General features: G+C 45.7%; 1 non-coding gene across 1 annotated transcript; it reads left to right on the top strand.

The window, feature by feature from the left end:
* The first annotated feature begins 555 nt into the window (after positions 1-555).
* trnag-gcc lies at positions 556-626 on the top strand. The gene has a single exon. It is a non-coding gene; the product is annotated as a tRNA-Gly (tRNA).
* The last annotated feature ends 12,128 nt before the right edge of the window (positions 627-12,754 follow it).

The raw sequence follows: 12,754 nt of genomic DNA, 5'->3' as shown, positions 1-12,754 counted from the left end.
TACCAGAAGGATGTGGATGCTTTAGAGAGGATGCAGAAGAGATTTACCAGGATGTTGCCTGGTATGGAGGGCATTAGCTATGGTGAGAGGTTGAATAAACTCGGTTTGTTCTCACTGGAAAGACGGAGGTTGAGGGGCGACCTGATAGTGGTCGACAAAATTATGAGGGGCATAGACAGAGTGGATAGTCAGAGGCCTTTTCTCAGGGTGGAGGGGTCAATTACTACGGGGCATCGGTTTAAGGTGCGAGGGGCAAGGTTTAGAGGAGATGTACGAGGCAAGTTTTTTACACAGAGGGTAGTGGGTGCCTGGAACTTTCTGCCGGAGGAGGTGGTGAAAGCAGCGACGATAGTGACGTTTTAGAGGCATCTCGACAAAAACATGAATAAGATGGGAATAGAGGGATACTGACCCAGGAAGTGTAGAAGATTTTAGTTCCGATGGGCAGCATGGTCGGCGCAGGCTTTGAGGGCCGAAGGGCCTGTTCCTGTGCTGTACTTTTCTCTGTTCTTTGTTCCCAATGAACAACTGGTCAGTGCACTCCCATCACTTATTGCATTGGTGGTTCAACGGTAGAATTCTCGCCTGCCACGCGGGAGGCCTGGGTTCAATTCCCAGCCAATGGAAGACAACTCTATGGGCGGCATGGTGACACTATTGCTTCAGAGCTCTAGGGTCCCAGGTTCAATTCCCGGCTTGGGTCACTGTCTGTGACCAATCTGCAAGTTCTCCACGTGTCTGCATGGGTTTCCTCCGGGTGTTCCGGTTTCCTCCCACAGTCGAAAGATGTGCAGGTTAGGTGGATTGGCCATGCTAAACTGGGGATAGATTCGAAGTGTGGGCTTAAGTGGGGCACCCTTTCCAAGGGCCGGTGCAGACTCGATGGGCCGAATGGCCTCCTTCTGCACTGTAAATTCTATGATTCTAGTTCTTGTACAGAAGCGGATACAGATAATAGAAGTACAGCAATTCGGACTCCACTATTTCTATATCTTTGCCCCACATAAAAGAGGGCAGATGTACTAAGGAGCAGAGAGGAATGGAACTGTTTAAAATAAATAAGTTAATGGCCGTTCTAAAATAGCAGAAGAAGGCATTTTAGTTGAATACTTTAAACAGCGATACGCCATGATCCCTGTTCTGGGACTAATATGCCACAGTAAACTAATTGGGCTGAACATGATTCACTTAATCCTATTTTTCTACATGCTTTAAATTTTCTTATCCATACATATTGAACTGAAATACTTGCTCGTTTTGTCAGGTGCATTTTGTGGTCCTATTTATAGAACGATTTGTAAAAGTGTTTCTTGCCTGTGTTCAAGTAATTTTAATTCCTCACAATTCACAGGCATAAAATTCCTCTCATTTTCATTTAAAATTTTTGGATGTGATGTGACTGTTCCAAATACTGTCTCATGCAAAATTAGATCTACTTGCTATGCATCTATATTAATCATTGTATCTATTAACAGCTATACTGCAAGTTTACAATGAATCACCAGGAAGCACCAGGAGCCAGTTGTGCTGTTAATTCCAGATCCAATAAAATAAGGGCCTGAGATTGTAAAATTTACACTAGCAGTTTTTCTGCTACTTCCGGGCAAACATAAGCAACTGAATGAACAGGCATCTTCATAGAGCTATATGCAGTTTGATACTTGAAGTAGAAAATACCAGAAGATGAAACAAGAAAGCACTGTCAAGTAAATAGATTAAGTTCACATTATTATCCAACTGTCTTTTACGATAACAATAGTGGCAAATTGGGAAATTCCAGTTTGTAAAAAAAATTACAATCTGCAGGAGAGTTTATAGGTGGTAGAAGACAAAGCACAGAGATATAATAATTGGGGTGTCTTCAGATTGGAACAGTAAGAAGTCTTACAACACCAGGTTAAAGTCCAACAGGTTTGTTTCAAACACGAGCTTTCGGAGCACGGCTCCTTCTTCAGGTGAAGGAGCCGTGCTCCGAAAGCTCGTGTTTGAAACAAACCTGTTGGACTTTAACCTGGTGTTGTAAGACTTCTTACTGTGCTCACCCCAGTCCAACGCCGGCATCTCCACATTCAGATTGGAAGGAAGTGATGAATAATGTGCCACAAGAACCCTCGTTCGGGGGCTCAACCAGTTATACGTTACAGATGGGGTTTCCCATACCAGTGGCGTATTTTGTGGCGGTGGACACAGTCTATCATTGGCCAGCGGTGGGATCTTCCGGTCCTGTCGCTATCAATGGATGTCCTGTAGTTTGCACCCTCTGCCATTGGGGAATCCATGGTGGGAACAGCCGTAAACATTCCACCCTACATTTGTTAATGATTTAGATAACATAATTGAGAGCCATATATCCAAGTTTGCAAATGATACAAAAATTGGTGGTACAGTTAAGGAGTGTAGATAACGGGATTCTCCGTTCGGCGATGCCGAAATTGCATTTGGCGATCGCCCAGAGAATCACCTTTCCTGACCAAATCGGGAGAAGCGCCATTTTTGCGATGCTCCGACCCCTCCAAAGCAGCGTACTCAGAGAGTATGCCATGCCACGTATCGAAGGCCTCAGGACATTGCCTGAGGCCCGCCCCCTCATTCTCTGCACCCGACCGACCGCGTTCCCGAAGGCGCGGTCGCGTGTGGTCTCACCCGTCAGGAACTTGGTGTGTTGGCTGCAGACTCAGTCCAGCGCTGCCACAGTCGGGGGAGGACCGATCCGCGGGCGGAGGAGACATTTTTCGGGGCAGGGGGCACTGTGAGCTGGTGGTCCGGAGTCCGTGAGCCGGCCGCCGAAGGGGGGGGGCACTATTTCACGGGCCGGGTCCGCGAGCGGCAGCCGCCATGCAGCACGGTGTGGCCGCTGTTGCCGGCCATCGTGCGCAGGCGCGGCCACGGACCCACCAATTCTCCAGGCTGCATTAGCTGCTACACTGGCTGCTCTACGCTGCCGTCTACGCGGCCCCAGCAAAATGGGGAATCGGTGGCTGCTTTGCACCATTTCTTCTGGCGTAAAATGCCACCATTCCACACCAGTGTGGGGTCATAGCCCCAGAATCGGAGAATCCAGCCCAGGATCATAAATGCAGAAAGAGACAAAGGACTCGATCTAACGGGGAAAAAAACAGAGTCCATCCTGGGCGGGATTAGAGGGGTCATTCCCGCTTGTAGCGCCAGGAATGACTGATGGCACTCTGGCTTTTTTTGTGCCTCCTCAGGTCGGCATTTTAGGGACAGAAAAATAGAGTTTGTACTTCAGATTAATAATGCTACTATTATGAATGTGAGACTGGGTAAGATTTCTCTGCTTTCAAATGTTTTCTTTAATTTAAAAGTAAAGTAGTGTGTTGAAGAAAGGCTGTTTATCATCTTAACTTCTGCCTGGGGACAGGCCCATGTGATTTGGTTCTCAAGGAGAAAGAGGCCCTGGCCAAAGCCCATAACAAATTAAATGCTAGTTTTCACACTTTGACTCAAAAGAGGGGCAGCTGGTCTTTCTGGATATAGGACGAGATTCTCTCACCCGAGGCTGCCATGAGCGGGAGGGGGGGTGCACCGTCGGGAGAGCCAGAAGATCCACTTGCATGAACAGCCGAAATATCACGCCCACAAAGTCTCAGAATCAGAGAAGCCTGAAGATCGACGTATGCTGCTGGGTGAAGAAGCAGGAAGCTTATAAGAGTCAATTCTCTATTTAGAAAGAAGATAGAACTGACAAGATGTTTGCAGATTTAAGAACCAAGTAGTCACCATATTGGGCCTTTAGGCTAGAAGACAGTTTAAGGACACTTAGAAGACTGACTGAAGGAGCTTTCAAAGGACAATCGAAGAGTCACCCCGGTGTGACAAGGGGAAGGCAGCCTAACAGAAAAACAAGGAATGTTGGATTTAATTTACAATGCAACATGTCTGCTGAAAGCATGGCATGAATTCATAGAATTTACAGTGCAGAAGGAGGCCATTCAGCCCATCGAGTCTGCACCAGCTCTGGGAAAGAGTACCCTACCCAAGGTCAACACCTCCACCCTATCCCCATAACCCAGTAATCCCACCCAACACTAAGGGCAATTTTGAACACTACAGGCAATTTATCATGGCCAATCCACCTAAACTGCACATCTTTGGACTGTGGGAGGAAACCGGAGCACCCGGTGGAAACCCACGCACACACGGGGAGGATGTGCAGACTCCGCACAGACAGTGACCCAAGCCAGAATCGAACCTGGGACCCTGGAGCTGTGAAGCAATTGTGCTATCCACAATGATACCGTGCTGCCCCTAATGGGTTATAAATAATTTTTAAATTAGTTAATTAGTTAATGAGGAAATACCTTTTCTGCAGTTTGATACATTTGTTGCCTATTAATTAATGTTTAGTCTATGTTGATTTTAGTTTGTTTGTTACAATAATAGTTTTAAAACATGACTTGAGGGATGGCGGAATTGGTAATGTCACTGGACTAGTAATCCAGAGGCCCATCTTCTGGGGATATGGTGGTTGGTAGAATTTAAATGTTATTAATAAAGTCTAGAATTTAAACTAGTCCCAGGAATGATGAACATGAAATTATATCTGGGTCACTAACATCCTTTAGCGAAGGAAATTAAAGTCCTTACCTGGTCTGGCCCACATGTGACTCCAGATGTGTTTGATTCTTAACTGTTCTCTCAAATGGCTTAGCAAGCCACTCGGTTCAAGGGCATTCAGGGATGGACAACAAATGCTGTTCTTGCCAGTGATGTCCATGTTTCATGAAATAATTAAAAAATCATCTTGCTGTGCAATTCTTTCTGGTAGTCACTGGGAAACTGATGTCTTCTTAAAAGTTACCGGTCTCTATTTGGATTTTAACATTACATCAAAACTGAAAATTGGAAACATGTAATTAGTTTTGAGCAAACACAGAGGGACAAAGAGGGGGTGGGAAGGAATGTATAATAGGAGAGATCTGTGATAGGGTGGAAGGAATGAGTGATGAATACGAGGGATAATACAGCCAGGCAAAAGAGAATCACTGTGTGACAGTAAGAAAAAAGGTGGTCGAGAGGAGCTGTAAATGGCAAAAGCTGAATCATTTCTAATGTCTGTTGCCTGAAATAATAGGTGCAATTTGAAATCACTGAACTCACGATTGAGTCTGGAAGATTATAAAGTGCCTCATACAAAAATGGAACGTTGTAAGAGTCCTTCCTGTTTATTCACATATTTTCACTTTCATTTATTTTGCCATCATTATTTTTGATCCATGGATGATCAATAGACATGTATCTTTAAGTCAAACAGCAGAATTCAGAAGCTACATGTGAGAACATTCTGCTAGTCTCTGCTAGTTTGAACAGGAGCTCCAGACTTTTTGGCACCAGAAATAGAGATGGGGTGGGACTCGGTTTGATTGATTGGCTGGTGGCCAAAGAATTGGCCCAAGAGACCGTGCTCTGCCTGGCAACAGGTGGTAATTGGATTCGATCCCAGTGCAATGATTTTTAGAGTCCCAAGGAGGTTCAGTTTGACTCCTAGCAGCATAGGGACAAGAAGGCAAAATTTGAAGAGGACGAAGGTGCTTTAAACAATAATCTGAAACAAAGATTATTTTTTCCTTTTACTTATGGGTTTTTACCCCCTTCCTCCCCTCTGTGTTGGTTTGTCTTCTGTGTGGGTGTAGAGGGTGGGGGGCAAGTTAAAGTGGGGCATTAGATAATAGTTAACCAGTTCAGTGTGCTGCATATTTCATTATTGTTCTTATTATAAATAAACAGCAAATGTGTTTAAATTTGCAAAACTGGTGACTGTAATTGTTTGGCAGCCAAGGGCCAAAGATTTTGGGTATTTTTATAAGAATTATGGGTTGGGCGGCATGGTGGTGCAGTGGTTATCACTGCTGCCTCAAGGCACCAAGGACCCAGGTTCGATCTCAGCCCTGGGTCATTGTCCGCGTGGAGCTTGCACATTCTTCCCATGTCTGCGTGGGTCTCACCTCCACAACCAAAAGATGTGCAGGGTAGGTGGATTGGTCATGCTAAATTGCCCCTTAATAGAAACAAAATGGGTACTCTAAATTTAAAAAAAAGAAGAATTATTGGTTAATTCACTTGTGTTGCGATTCCTGGTCAAGTGCACGAGCCCTGGGTGTCGTAATACCACAAACCATCCTGACTCGGAACGAGATTGGCATTCCTTCACTACTGCTGGTCAAAATTCTGGACATCCCTCCTTAACAGCACTGTGGGTTTCTACACTATTTAGACTGCAGGGGCTCAAGAAAATAGTCCACCACCACCACCTTCTCTAGGGCAATTTGCAACATGCTGCCTGCAATGCCCACATCCCATGAAAGAGTTAATAAAGATAACATTTTAAAATATTAGCAAAAGTTCTGTGAAATTTTTCAGAACCTGAGCCCAAAAGCACTTTGTCATGTGAGAAACTTGCTGACAAAGTGGGACAGCAGCACCAGCGTTCCAGCAATGGGGTGATTGCTTGCTGATGCTTGGTATGGGAACCCCTATTGGTACACAGCTAGTTCAGTGATCTGCAACCATACCAACCCTCCAAACCTGCTTTTTATTGGCAGCGCATTCCAGTGCCATGTTCCATTTGACCAAATTTTCCACGTTTCACTCTCCTGCTTTCCTGCTGTAATCATTACACATCGTCAGGTTCTCTGATTTTGTTTCTCTAATTTCTCTCATTATTGCCTCCTTTTGTCTCACACATTATTATTTCTGTCACTTAATCATCGCCTGTCTCCTATCTAATCACAGACCATTCTTTTTCTCACCCCTCCACCCCTTTTGCATGCCTATGTTCTTGCCTTATAATTTAATAATATCCCACATCTTCTTGCTCTGATGAATAATACCTGAACCATTAACCCTACCTTCCTCTCTTATCTTGGTTAGTGTGCAAGATTGTTGGATGATAGTCTAGGTTCCCAGTAGACACATCCTACAGCTGCCATCTTCCGATCCGAGGTAACCAAGACAACAGAGACTGAGAATTGAAACCGGGGCCTGGTTGGATTGCATGTCTCAAATCTTTGCTGAGCAGTTCATTTGCCATCTAAACTAGCAAGGCAACAAAACATTTATACCATTGAAGCCGCAGGGAGATACTTTTGCTAATCTGCTGTCATTGTTGTAAAATCTGTCAGCTCGTGGAATGATTCTGCTTTACAAAGCAGAGAAACCTGAATTTGCCCAATGTTTCAAAAGTTGAAAATTCTAAGATCACACCTTTAGGGATTCTATTTTATGTACAGTTGCTGACCCATAGAAAAGTGTATGTTCATTTGAGAACATATTGAACCTGTTGCACAATTTGAACACACTGTTATAATATATAATAATGTGTTATAATCTTTATTATTGTAACAAGTAGGCTCACATTAACACTGGAATGAAGTCACTGTGAAAATCCTCCAGTTGCCACACTCCGGCGCCTATTCGGGTACACAGAGGGAGAATTCAGAATGGCCATTTCAACGAACAAGCACGTCTTTCAGGACTTGTGGGAGGAAACCGGAGCACCTAGAGGAAACCCACGCAGACACAGGGAGAACGTGCTGACTCCGCAGACAGTGATCCAAGCCAGAAATCGAACTTGGGACCCTGGTGCTGTGAAGCAACAGTGCTAACCGCTGTGCTACTGTGGCGGCCGACTGCTAGTTTTCTATAATAATACATAGAAAGGATAAATAAAGGTCATCAAAAAGTACACTCTCCTTGAAAGCTGAGACCTCCTTATGTTTTAGAGATTAGTTGATGCTGGATTGGTGGCACTAACTGGGTGCGAGGAGCAAATATCTGCAATGGAAAGGAAGAAATTCTTTCACCTGAACTTCGCTGAAGACCAATTATTGCTTCATTTTTTTGTGAAGGAACCTGCCAATTGCTGCAGTTACAACTGCAATCTTAAAATTTGCTGCATGTTCTGTGCCTGCCAGGATTACTCATTTAATAAATGCACGGGGAATCCACTCCGAGTAAGAATAAAGAACTTTTGGTTTATTTACAGTTATGTTAAATATAACTTCCCGATAGACCTGTACCGAGTCAATGCCAACCTTTTACACCGAGTTAAATGGAGTTTTCCCGCCCCTCAGCGGTGTAGCTCGTACTCTGCTAAAACCATGGGGAAAATAATCATTCTCATCCCGTAAGTCCAATGCGGGTTATGACAACTTGCCTCTTCAATATTATGCGTATAGCTCCTTCCAGTCTACATCTGTCTTCTATCTCACATCATGCAGTTTGCAGTCTGCTGCTGCACACTTAGGTTGAGGTTTTCTATACTCAGAACTTCATCTCATTCCTCTTGTCAAAGGCAACCAGACAGTGAAGGAACAAGTCCTTGGGCATGATTTTACGGCTGCTTCGCACTTAAGCCAGAGTGTGAGGTGGCCATTGCGGTAGAGGTCAAAATAGAGTGCCATGCCGGGCGCTGATCGATTTGTGATCTAGCCGGCCCGTTGGCCTAATCAGGATCACACCTTGATGTGGTGAGAAACTAATTATCACCACTTAGAGCCAAACTCCATACAATTAACGGGAATGACCCCCTATGAAACTGAGTCACGTCTTGGACACCACCACTCATGGTCGGCCTCTGGCTCGGTTGGCACACTGGCACTGCTGGTGCCACCTCAGCACCTTGATACTGCCATTCTAGCCCCTGCCACGGCCACCTGTGTGCTACCCTGGCACTGCTGGGTTCCAAGATGGCACTGCCAGGCTGGCAGAAGCACTGCCAGTGTGAAAGGTTGTCAGTGCAAGGGTGCCAAGCTGGCATTTCGCCTGCACTGGGGATCAGGCCCGTGGGTGCCCTGTCGATACGTGATAGGGTGTGGGGGGGGGGGGGGGCATCAAGGACCCTGCAACTGATGAACTAGGTTGTTGGGGAGGGGGTCCGTGGATCACATTAGGGGGTCGAGAGATCGGGGGGCCATTTATAACTTTTAACATACAGATTTAGCTCATAATCGATTTTCAGCATTTCCTGCAGGCACAATGCATCTCCTGTTTCAGAGGTGCAGGCTGCTTTTAAGTAGCAAAAGTCACTTACAGTATTAGGACCCTTGCTGATGCATTCAGTCAATGAATAGTGTGCGTAGCTTGGTTGCAAGCAACAATCATTTAAAACAGCAGGCAGCACAAATTTAACATGTATCCTGCAGTGAAATTAACCGGTGTGTCCTCACCTCACACAGGGCGATCACGTTGCCCATTTTCAGCTCTCATCTAAATTCTCTTCCAATATTTCAATTTATTTTTTGCACTAGAGAAATAACAATCACAATGGTGTATTCACCCTTACTGTGAAGATTTATTTTGTGACACTTGTGTCTTATTTGTACCAAAATAATTGCCTCCTTCCCTCGCCAAAGAACATTCCCTTTAAAAATTTACCAGATTTCATTATCATCAAGATCAATCTTAAAGGCCTTGAGCCATTGATCATGGGGTCTCAAGATCAATAATAAGTATGAAATTACTCAGACAAGAGCCAGAACAAAGAAAACTACCAATATAAAAATGTCAAAGGTTATAAATGAGAAATCAAATACCATGCTCCATAACTATGCTTTTGATTTAGTGGTTTTAGTACTTACTTGAGGATGTATAGCAATTATTAGAACAGGTGAGGAACAATAACCAACATTTTGTAGAGAATGTAGCTATAAGATTTATGTTTAACATAAGGGACTGGTTTAGCACAGGGCTAAATCGCTGCCTTTGAAAACAGACCAAAGCAGACCAGCAGCACTGGTTCAATTCCCATACCAGCCTCCCCGAACAGGCTCCAGAATATGGCGATTCGGGGTTTTTCACAGTAACTTCATTTGAAGCCCACTTGTAACAATAAGCAATTTTAATTTCAATTCATTTTTTCAATTCCACTTTAAATAATGCAGAGCAACTTACCAAACAATACTGTGCTTTGTTTTGGGCATAGAAAATGCACTAAATAACTTCCCAAAGCATTGAAATTTATTTTCTTGTTTGTTTAATGAAAGAGGAAAATGGAAAGTGAGGTAAACATTTCTGATAGCTTCCCTGTTGAACATGCAGAAATCAGTATATTTCTGTCCGATTGTACATTTCCACACCACGCTCTTTCTTTCTCTTATTAAATACCATCTGCTGCAAGGTGTCATGAAGCCTCCACAAAACTGTCAACAGACCCCAGGGGCGGGATTCTCCCGTACTTGGCGGGGCAGGGGGTCCTCCGCACCTTCAGGGGCTAGGCCGGCGCCAGAGTGGTTTGCGCCCCACCGGCCGGCGTGGAAGGCCTTTGTGCTGCGCCAGCCGGAGCCGAAGGGACTTCGCCAGCCGGCGTGGGTCCACGCATGCGCGATAGTGTCAGCTGCTGCTGATGTCATCCCCGCGCATGCGCGGCCCCCCCGGGTCACTTTCACGCTGGCCATCGCGTAGGCTTACACGGCCGGCGCGTATGAAAAGAGTGCCCCCATGACACAGGCCTGCCCGCGGATCGGTGGGCCCCGATCGCGGGCCAGGCCACCGTGGGGGCACCCCGCAGGACCCCGTGCCCGCCCGTGCCGCCAGGTCCCGCCAGTAAGGGACCTAGTTCAATTTACGCCGGCGGGACCTGCATACAACGGCGCCAGAGAATTCAGCGGCCAGCAGGGGCGGGATTCACGCTGCCCTCCGCCGATTCTCCGACCAGGCGGGGGGTCGGAGAATCCTGCCACAGGTTTTTTTTTGCAGGGTGTGGGCTTCACCCTGCTCAGTCAGCATTTATTGCCCATCCCCAATTACTCTTCAGACGATGGTGGTGAGTTGCCTTCTTGAACCGCTGCAGTCCCTGAAGTGCAGGTGTACCCACAGTGCTGTTAGGGAGGGAGTTCCAGGATGTTTCCTCAGTGACAGTGCAGGAATGGTAATACATTTCCAAGTTAGGAACCTCCAAGTGGTGGTGTTCCCAGGTATCTGATGCTCTTGTCCTTCTAGATGGTAATGGTCATGCATTTGGAAGGTTCTGGCAAAGGAACTTTGGTGCGTTTCTGCATTGCACCTTGTAGATGGTACCCACGGCTGCCAATGTTCATCGGCGGTGGAGTGATTGAACGTAGATGGAAGGGGGAGCAATTAAGCCGACTGCTTTGTCTTGGATGGTGTTGAGCTTCTTCAGTGTTGTTGGAGCTGCACTCATCCAGGCAAGTGGAGAGTATTCCATTACACTCTTGACTTGTGCAGTGTATATGGTGGACAAGTTTGGGGGTCAGAAGTTAAGTTACTTGACGCAGATTCCTAGCCTTTGACCTGCTCTGGTAGCCACAATAGTTATATGCCTGGTCCAGTTCAGTTTCTGGACAATCGCAAACCCCCAGGATGTTGATAATGGGGAATTCAGTGATAATAATGGCATTGAATGTCAAAAGGTCATGGTTAGATCCTATCTTGTTGGGGATGGTCCTTGCCTGGCACTTGTGTGGTGCGAATGTCACTTGCTCCTTGTCATCCTAAGCTTGGATATTGTCCAGATCTTGCTGCATTTGGCCGCAAATTGCTTCAGTATCTAAGAAGTCACAATGATGCTGAACATGTTGTAGTCATCCGCAAACATTCCCACTTCTGACCTTATGATGAAAGGAAGATCATTAATGAAGCAACTGAAGATGGTTGGGCCCATGACATTACTCTAAGGAACCCCTGGAGTAATATTCTGGAGCTGAGATGATTGACGTCCAACAACCACAACCATCATCCTTTGTGCCAGGTATGACTCCAACCAATGGAGAGTTTTCCCCAGATTCCCATTGACTCCAGTTTTGCTAGAGCTCCTTGATCCCATGCTCAGCTAAATGCTGCTTGATGTCAAGGGCAGTCACTCTCACCTCTGGCATTCAGCTCTTTTGTCCATGTTTGAACCAAGGGTGCAATGAAGTTAGGAGATGATTGACCCTGGAAGAAGGCAAACTGAGCATCAGTGAGCAGGCGATTGCTGAGTAAGTGCCGCTTGATAGCACTGTTGATGACCCCTTCCATTACTTTGCTGATGATGGAGAGTAGATTGATGGGGCAGCACAGAACATACCTGGACAATTTTCTATATTGCCAGGTAGATGCCAGTGTGGTACAGGTACTGGAACTACTTAGCTAGTGGTGCGGAGCATAAGTCTTCAGGACTATTGCTCAAACATTGTCAGGGTCTGAAGCCTTTGCAGTATCCAGTGCCTTCAGCGGTTTCTTAATATCACGTGGAGTGAATCGAATTGGCTGAAGACTGGCATCTGTGATGCTGGTGGACTGGGGAGAAGACTGAGATAAATCATCATTGAAGATGGGGGATATTTGTGGAGCCTCCTCCACTAGTGAATTGCTTAATTGTCCCGCACCATTTATGACTAGATTTGGCAGGTCTGTGGAACTTTGATCTGATCCATTGGTTGTGGAATCTCTTAGCTCTGTCTGTTTTTTTGCTACTTATGCAGTCTGGCATGCAAGTAGTCCTGTGTTGTAGTACCACCAGGTGGACACTTTATTTTTAAGTATGCCTGATGTTCCCCCTGGCCTGCCCTCCTTCATTATTCATTGATCTCCTGGCTTGGTGGTAATGGTAAAATGGGGGATATGCTGGGTCATGAGGGTCATGAGCTTACAGATTGTGGGGAGTACAATTCTGCTGCTGCCTCTTGGATGCCCAGTTTTGAGTTGATAGATCTATTTGAAGTCTATCCTATTTAGCACAGTGGTAATGCCATACCCACGCGATAGACAGCAAATCTGCTGCTGATGGCCCACA

This window comes from Scyliorhinus canicula, chromosome 3 (genome assembly GCF_902713615.1).
Source record: "Scyliorhinus canicula chromosome 3, sScyCan1.1, whole genome shotgun sequence".
NCBI classification, from domain to species: Eukaryota; Metazoa; Chordata; class Chondrichthyes; order Carcharhiniformes; family Scyliorhinidae; genus Scyliorhinus; species Scyliorhinus canicula.
The sequence above is the reverse complement of the archived record's forward strand: the minus strand, read 5'-3'. Positions and strand labels throughout refer to the sequence as shown.